At 18.3% G+C, this 10,120-nt stretch overlaps 1 long non-coding RNA gene across 6 annotated transcripts; it reads left to right on the forward strand.

Moving 5' to 3' along the window:
- On the forward strand, positions 1-2,408 carry LOC133666359 (uncharacterized). Of its 6 annotated transcripts, none has more exons than XR_009830449.1 (5): positions 1-641; positions 763-1,007; positions 1,146-1,328; positions 2,060-2,098; positions 2,358-2,408. It is a non-coding gene; the product is annotated as an uncharacterized LOC133666359 (long non-coding RNA). The 6 variants fall into 6 exon arrangements; XR_009830450.1 differs by having other exon boundaries at positions 763-879; positions 1,217-1,328; positions 2,358-2,401; XR_009830445.1 differs by lacking the exons at positions 2,060-2,098; positions 2,358-2,408 and adding an exon at positions 1,660-1,798.
- The last annotated feature ends 7,712 nt before the right edge of the window (positions 2,409-10,120 follow it).

Here is a 10,120-nt window from a genome sequence, read left to right on the forward strand (position 1 = left end):
TAGAACATACGTAAATATAAATCTCACATATAGTTTCTCTCCATATTAATTTTCATGGTTTTGTTATTTTGAAGATTATACTTTTTAAAATTATACGATATAATTAGAAGAATTATAATAATGCAGAAATATTTAAATTCATAATAATTTTGGTGTTTAAATATATTGATAAACATTCGTAATAATAATAATAATAATAATCCATTTTAAATATATCTTGTTCTAAAATAAGATTTAATTGTCTATATTAATGTTATTTAACTATATTACGTGGAAATCGACAATGTGGAATTTATAATGGTCTAATCTCGTGATTTGTCTTGTAAAAACAAATTCTATGACGCAGTGTTTAAAGAATCATGTGGATAAAGAAAATTCATCAATTCCGAAGCACACGTAACCTTATTACGGACACGATTGCCTTAATTTTTTTCTGTAGAAGATAAAATCGAGATAAAGGTCGAAAGATCCGTGGATTTGTTCAATTGTCATTAATAAATGCAAAAATTTGTAATGTAATGTCATCTCGTGTTTCATTAGAATCCATTGCATGCATTGAATCCATAGAATCCATAGAATGCATTGTATTTTCTTGTAAAAGTGGTGAAGAAAGTTTTGACTCTAGTGTTCTTAAATGTCGTGTAAGTTTTCATAAAATCATAAAATTAAAAATTAACCTCTATATATATTATTGGAATAAGTCAAATGTTAACATCTGACTTTTATGTAATAAATATATAAATATTTTTGTTTTTTTATAAGGAAAAAATTCATCCAATATGCCTGTCTGACACTGCACACTGTCAGAATACACAGGCAGCCTTAAAATGTTATGCAGAAGCATGACTTTACAGCTATTCTATTCTATCATTTTTAAATGTAAGTAATGAAACGGAACAAGAAATTTGATTGGATTAGATATAGGAATACTTTTGGTCCTTCGGTAAAACATATATCTGAAAATATAATGGCAATAAAATACTAAGCTTGGATTAAATGTCCATCAGGTTAAAATATTCATTTTTCTTTTTTCATTAGAAAATTAAAACAAACAGAATCAAACATTGTTATTTTTGTTATTCTTCTATGATTATAATCTTTATAATTTAATATTTAATTACAAACATATTTATTATTTCCAATAGATATTCTGTGAATTTATATTTATGTACATTTTTATGCTTTTTATGTTTCATTTGTGCATTTTCCAAATAAGATACAAGAAGAAGAATTTAGTTGTGAATATTAATTTAGATGAAAATGATTTAAGTATATCAAAAGAACATTAATATCAATGTATCATGTAACAAGATGAACGAGATAAAATAGTAAGTATTGGTAAGAAGATTGATATGAAATATATGATAAAAAAAATGCTTTCCAATAAAGACTCTCCAATATTTTTAATTAATTTTATAGTTATTATTGAATTAGTTAAATTAATTATTTGACTTTATCAATGAACTTTATCAATTTGATTATCAGCAAATTTAATTTCAGGACATTTAATTTTAACATTATTAGGTATTTTTATTAGAAATTTTATTGCAATAATTCCAATTAATTTATTAATTCAAAATACATTATTAACTTTAGAAATTTTTATATCAATTATTCAATGATATGTATTTTCAATTTTCTTAATTTTATATTTTTCAGAATCAAATGAATTTTAATTAATAAATAATGAAGAAAAACTTTTCATTTAATGTAATCATAAATTGCCCATGACCAATTATTTTATCTTTTAGATTATTTGAATTAACAAGAACAATTTTTTTACTTATAATTTTAAATATAATTAATACCACTTTAATTATAATATTTTGATTTTGTGATGTTATTCGAGATAGAATATTTTATTATAAAGGATTACATACATTTTTATTATTAATTTTTAAAAATTTAGAATAATTTTACTTATTTTAGAATTAATATATTTTGTATTTTTTTTTTTTTTTTTTTTTGACTTTTTTTCATACATCAATCTTTCCAAATATGAAATTGGAATTGATATATTATGACCAAAACCAAAAAATATTAAATTTTAATTCAATAGAAATTCCATTATTAAATTCATTTACTTTAATTTCTCCAGGTAAGATTTACAGTAACATTAAGTCATTATTATTTAATTATTAATAAATTAAAATATAGAAAATTTTATTTAACACAAACAATTTTATTAGGGATTTATTTTACTATTTTATAAACAATTGAATATTTAAATTCTTTTTTTTTTTTTTTTTTGCTTTAATGATAAAATTTATGATTCTATTTCTTTTTTTTATTCAATTTTTTTTATAGCTATTAGATTTCATGGTTTACATGTACTAATTGGATCATTTTTCTTTTAGTATCTCCATATCGACTGTTAAAAATTCATTTTTGAAATAAACATAATATAAATTTTGAATTAGCCATTTGATATTGACATTTTATTGATGTAATTTGATTATTTTTATTTATTTATATTTTGTTTATTTATTGATTTAAATTTAAAAATTAAATTTCAATTATTTATATATATATATATTGTATAAATAAATACGTTTAATTTTCAATTAAGAAAATTAATTAAATTTAATATAATTATATATATATATATCTTTTATGTTTTTATTAATCACTTTAATTTCATTAATCCTTTTAATAAATTTATTTCAATAAAAAAAAAGATTTTGAAAAAGATCTCCTTTTGAATGTGGATTTAGCCCTATTACAAAATCTAATTTATCCTTTTCACTTCCTTTTTTTTTTTTAATAACAATAATATTCTTAATTTTTGATGTTGAAATTATTTTATTTTTACCTGTTATTTATTATTTAAAATCTTATAGAACATTAATTTCATATTTTTAATTTTATTAATTTTATCATTTGAGGGAATAAACAATTATTTAAATTGAATATTTTAATTAAGATTATAATAATTACAATAACTAAAATAATATAAGGATTTAATTAATTGAATCAATCTTTAAGTCGAAATTAAATGTAAATTATTACTTCTTATATATTGTTATAATAAATAAATTTTAATAAATTTTAAATTAATTAAAGCTAATTATTTAGCAATTTATTGTTAATAAATTATTTAGATATTATATTATTCTAACTAAATTATATATTATTATCTATTTAAACATTTAAAAATTTTCATTAATATTTTCATTAATATTACACTCTATATATAAGCTATTTAAATAAATAATTTAATTAATTAATTAATAAAATTAATTATGTTAATTAAAAAATAAATTACATAAATTATACTAGTTAAAAATACATTAATTTTAATATAATATTAGTAATTTTAAAACTATATAAATTTAATGTTAAAAATAAAAATTTACTTGATAATATTTTAATAATTGATTTTTCAATGAATACTTTATAATTAAATATTGATAAAATTAATTTTTTTTATAAATTCTTTTATAAATTATATTTATAAATATAAATAATATTTGCAATAAACCAATTATTACTTAATAAAACAAATTTATAAAAATTATGTCCTATAGTTATTCTTATAATTATTATTTTAAATATTATTAATTCATAAATTCATAATAAATTAATCTTAAAATTATTATTATTATAGAAATTTCCATAATTTCATCTTCTTTTTTAAATACAACATTAATTATTAAATATTTATTTGTTATTACTAAAATTATTCAAAAAGGACACGAAACAGTTAAAATTGTTCCAATAATTAAATTTACTGTTGAAAAATAATATATTTTTCTAGAGAAAAAACATTCAATAATTAAATCTTTAGAATAATAACCAACTAAAAATATAATCTTAAAATTGAACAAATAATAATTATCCTTTTTAATGGATAAGCATAATATATTTGAAGCATAATATAATTGAATATCTTGATTTCAATTTATAAAATGTATATATCTTCCAACACATTAATAAATAAATATTAATGACTTAAATTTTGCATGAATAAATAAATAAAATAAATAAAAATACTAATTCAGTAAATCCTAGATAATATTCTTATTATAAAACCTAATTGTCTTAATGTTGAATAAGCAACAATTTTTTTTTAAATCTAATTCAAAATTTGCTGAAATTCAGCAAGTAATATTGTTAATTTTGAAATTAATAAAATAATATTTTTATATTTACGCTCTAATAAATCTACATAACGAATTGATAAATAAATTCCAGCTGTTATCAATATTGAAGAATGAATTAAAAATGAAACAGATGTTGGATCTTTCATTGCCATTGATAATCAAATTGAAAAAGGAATTTGAGCTCTTTTAGTGAAAGCTATTAACAATAAAAAAATCATTATAAATTTATTTATTTTATAAAGAGATAAATTTCATCTTCCATAATAAATTATTAAACATATAATTAATAATTAATAATAATCCAATATCACGTTTTAAAATAAACTATATGTAATAGTTAAAGTTACCTGAAGTAAATGATTTTATTTTTATGTGATAAATTACTAAAAAATAAAAAATTAATTCTAACTTATCTCAACCTAAAATAATTGATAATATATTTGGTCTTGAAATTAATATATATATATAGAAATTAAAAATAAAATTATTAAATATAAAAACCGATTTATTTTTAATTCTCTTAAATTTATATATCTAATTCAATAAATAAATAATTATAGAAAAATCCTTACTAAAATGAGTATTAATGATTTATAATCAATTATTATTAAAAAATTAAATTTTATAGAATTAAATGTATAAATATTTTATTTAAAATAACAATTTTACTTAAATATAAAAATCTTAATAATATAATAAATAATCTAAATTTAAATAACAAAATTCCAATTAATTATATTTTTATGATAATTTAAAATAAATTTATATTTATATAATTTCACAAATCAATATTTTTATTAAACTATTTAAATAAATATTAAATAAAATATAATTTTGAAAACATTAAATTTAATGGAATTCAATTATTAAAATAGTGTATTATTAAAATAAAATATTCAACCAATAAATAAAATTATTAATTTTAAATCTTATATAAGTTTTTCCATGATTAGTTAATATAAATAAATAAATCTAAATAAACGATATATTTTTAAAATAATAATTATAAATTTTAATCATGATACTAAACCATAAGTATTAATATAATTTCACTTACTAAATTTAATGAAACAGGTGATCCTATATTATATAGATTATATAGATAAATATAGATGAACATATTACAAATCAAAATAAAAATATTGTAGATATAAAGTTAATTATATCTTTATTAACAAATATTAAACGTCTAGTTTGTTTATAAATTATATTTACTAAGAAAAAATAATCCTGAAAATTTAAGACCACGAGAAATTATTATTAAATAACCACCATTTATTCTTATTTTAAAAAAGTTAATATTCTTATAATTATTAATCCTATATATACAATTGATGAAATTGCAATAATAGATTTTATATCATACTGAGATAAACATATTAATCTTAAAATTAAAATTCCAAATGAATTAATTACAATTAAAATTTTTGTATAAAAATAAATTGATTCTTAAAAATTTTTATTAATCATAATATTCCATATCCTCCTAATTTCAATATAATTGAAGCTAAAATTATTGATTCATAATAACCATCATGCTTCAACATGAGTCTTTAATAATCAACCATGAAGTAAATAAATTGGAATTTTAACTGAAAATGATATTAATAAATACATAAATAATATTAAATTTAAATTTAAATTTAATTTTTCAATTAATATTAAATTTAATCTACAATTAATTTAATCTACAATTCAATAAATATAATAAATAATATATAATATAATTAATGAAAAATTATTGTATAAAATATTAATTAAATTTGATAATTAAGGATTTTCTTAATCATCATCATTTGGCAATTAAATAAAAAATCAATAAAATAAATCTAATTCATAAAATAAATAAAATACCAATAAGTTTATTGATATAAAAACTAATAATAATGGAAATTATTAATAATAAATTTATAAACAAACAATTTATTCTATTATTATTTAATTATAAAAAAATTAATCAAAAACTCATTAATATTATTAAATAATAAGAAATATTATTGAAACTAAAATTACAAAAAATAAAAATTCATTCAATTCAATTAAAAGTAAGTAAATTTATTAAGTAAATTTATTAATAATATTATAATTAAATATAAATTATTTTTTTAATAAATAATATAAATAAATATACAAATATTAATAAAATTATAATAATCCTAAGTTAATAGATTAAATCTAATATTCTTAATTTTCGATGACATAATTCATAATTTATTCTTGCTAATAATGATATACCCAAAACTAATTCACAAACAGAAAATATTAAAAAAATTAAAAATAATCATGTATTATATTCATTATCAATAATATAAAATAAAACTATAATAACGAAAAATTCTGTTAAAATTAAAAATCTTAGAAAATTTAGATTATAGTATAATGTAAATATAAAAATAATAAAATTATTAAAAATATTAATTTAATAAATTTTAATTATTATTTAGCTAAATAGTTTAATTCCAACTTTATTCGATAATAGATTTGAAGCGATTGTCATAGAATAACTAGGAAAATTTAGTGTAAATGACAATGTTTTCTGGTTGCAATTATAACGAAATATATATATGTCTATTATCTTCAGTAATTCACCTATTTTAAGATTACCGAATTCTAAGGATTCCAAAATTTCTTCATACGAGCATGAAACCCATTGTCGAGAGAACTCATTACATTCAATTTTGGCTGGTTATTCTACATTATGATCGTATAACGAATAGGAAATTTTGAAATTTTTAGAATTAGGTAATGTTAAAACCACTTTATCTCTGGATATAATAATAATATAATACATAAATCATATATATGTACTATAGCTATTTTATTATATTAGAGCTACATTATAGCTATATAGCTATCCATACATAAATCGTATAAGTACATATATAAATTCATACACACAAGAAATAATATATATACAGATTATATACAGAAACTACATATATAAGATAAAAAGAAAACGTATTTTCATTCGTTACTTTACATCTCTGGATTTACGTATTATATTTAGATAAAAAGAAAAAATTTCATAATTAAAACCGTTGTATCTCCGAAAATATATCGCATATACAACGTAATATAAATATAGTAAGTAAACGATACAGCGCTATACAAACGCACAAAAATAATATATACACACATACGTTCGTTTAAGATATACATACACATACATTATTCGAATAATATATATATAATAGACATATAAAAACGATATCTTGAAAAAAGTTTTAAAAGTTCTTATGTACAAGAGTGGTGGTGTTAAGAAACACACATATATGGACAGATAAAATGGTATATATATAAACACACGCAATTAAAACGATATATATGTACAAATATAATAGGAACATAACATAGTATAACACGATATAAATATAGTAGGTATATAATAATAACGATTTACACACACATGTAAAAATCATATATATATGTACAAACACACACAGAAACGATATATACCTAAACTAAAAAGAAATGTATCTTCCTTCATACTCCGAAAATATAAAATATATATAATAAATATATTGTAACATAAATATAGCGGATATTTAATAATAGCGATATACATTCGAACAATAATCACATACGTATATATACATATTTATACACAAAGCATACAGAAAAGATGTATATACATACAAATAAGAAGAAGAACACTTTCATTAAATCATCGTTAAGTATTCAAGTTTAAATACATATATTCCGATATATTTCAAAGATATATATATATATATCTAATAACATAATAAATATAACATAACGCAATATAAACATAGTACATACGCATAATAATAGCAATGCACAAATATACGAAAGAACCATACATATATTGAATAAATATGTAGTAAATATAAAAACGATACAATACATATATAACGAAAGAGATTACCGAATTTTAAAGAAATTCAAAAATTTCTTCATCTTTATACGATCATAACGTTCGACATTCCTTATCGTGAGAATCCTTTACCCAATTTTGACTGTCTACTCCTCTACAAACAGTTCATACATTACGATCATATAAAGAAGAAAAAATTTTAAAATTTTATGAATAGTGTATTATTAAAACGATTATATCTCTGAAGATAAAGGAGACAAATATAGTTCTCTTCGTTCTTTACAAGCGGGAAACGTTGATCTTTATGCTCAATTTTAGCTGGTTACTCTACAACAAGCGATTCGTACGCTATGGTACATTATCATGCTTTTAACATTTCATTTGTGCATTTTCAAAATAAGATACAAGATTGTCAGAAGAATTTAGTTGTGAATATTAATTTAGATGAAAATTATTTAAACGTATCAAAAGAACATTAATGTATCACGTAACAAGATGAACAAGATAAAATAGTATAAGCATTGGAATAAGAAGATTGGAGAAGATGAAATATTTTTATGAAATATTCATTTTACTTAAATAAAATTTTAGATTTCGATAATCTAACTACGGATGATGCAGATACACAAGTTTTCGAAATGATACTTTAACAGTTGCAAGTTTAGATAGAAATAGATTATATTTGGATTCAACGACTCAACACAATTTGGAATCTACAATTTTACTACACAGTAAAATGAAAATTTTGAAGTTAGATGTTATCGTTTCTTATTAGAGGATAATATGATATCTATCTAATATATTTTTATATATTTAACATATATTCTATGGTAGGCAATGATAAAGATTGGCATGATGAAATTAGAAGTTTGAAAATGATATAATAAGCGATACGTAATTGAACGAATGAGTCATAAAAAAATTGAAGATAAATTTATGAGTAAAAATAAGTATAAATTTAATATCTTCGTTAACGGTATTCTTACGTATTCAGAAGCATTGAAAAAGAAAGAAAAAGAAGGAAATGCGATAATAGTAATTTGGAAAATAATTTGATAGATAAGAAGGAAAAAGATGAAAAAGCTGGAAAACTGATATATATATATATATACAAGCATGCATATATATATGTATACGTATATATATAAACAGGTAATATACAGTAAAACTATCATATTTCATGAATAATATAAATTATTGAATTATCTAAAAAATTATATTACGCTCTTAGACTACTGATATTACTACCGTTAGTTTGATTATTCGAGGTTTTATTTGTAATTTAATATATAGGCATGCAAATTTTTTTATAGTATCTTGTAAAGAAATTGAATTATTATGAAAGATTTGATTTCGATGAAAACTTATATATAGCAATATATTAAAGTGTTATGTATAGAATAATTTATTTTTGGACAAAAATTTTTTTGAGTATGTGAAATCAACTTTCATTTTTTCATATTTTGGATACAATTTTTGCTGAAAATATACTTCTTTTATCTCCGATGATAGATTTAGAATTAAATATCTTGTAATTTAAAATTTTATTTTATCTTGAAACATTACGTAATGAAATTATATATAAATAAATAATGTTGAAATTTGAAAAATTAATTTCACTGCTTTGAAATGATGTTCCATAATAAAAAAAATGGTTTCATATTATTATACTCGCAATATTTCATATAAAACAAAATTATCGTTGATTTCGATAACACGAATTTAATTGAATATGTGTAAAGTGTATGAAAACTTCTGCGACTAACTGTACATATAAAATTCTTATTAACAAGTTAATAATTAAAAAATAAATAAATTTTACACAAATTGGATTTACATATTTACATTAAAAAAAGTACTTCGTTCAAACATATTATGTAAATTAATTTAAAAAAAATTAAAGATTGATCGTATTTTATGTGTTTATATATGTATAAATGTGTGTGTATGTATACAATACAAATGTACATATATATACGCATATATTGTATCCTTTTATAAAGGTGAAAATTAAAGAAAGATAAAGATTTTTGATAATATAAATAGTTTATATTTTTATGAAAAACGTCATATATATCGTCTGATAATATTAGTGTTATTTATTCGATAAATAAATTTGTGATATCATATATTTGTTAATTTTTTATAACTAAATATATATCAAAATTATGATAATTAAAAT

This window comes from Apis cerana, linkage group LG6 (assembly GCF_029169275.1).
Source record: "Apis cerana isolate GH-2021 linkage group LG6, AcerK_1.0, whole genome shotgun sequence".
Lineage (NCBI taxonomy): Eukaryota > Metazoa > Arthropoda > Insecta > Hymenoptera > Apidae > Apis > Apis cerana.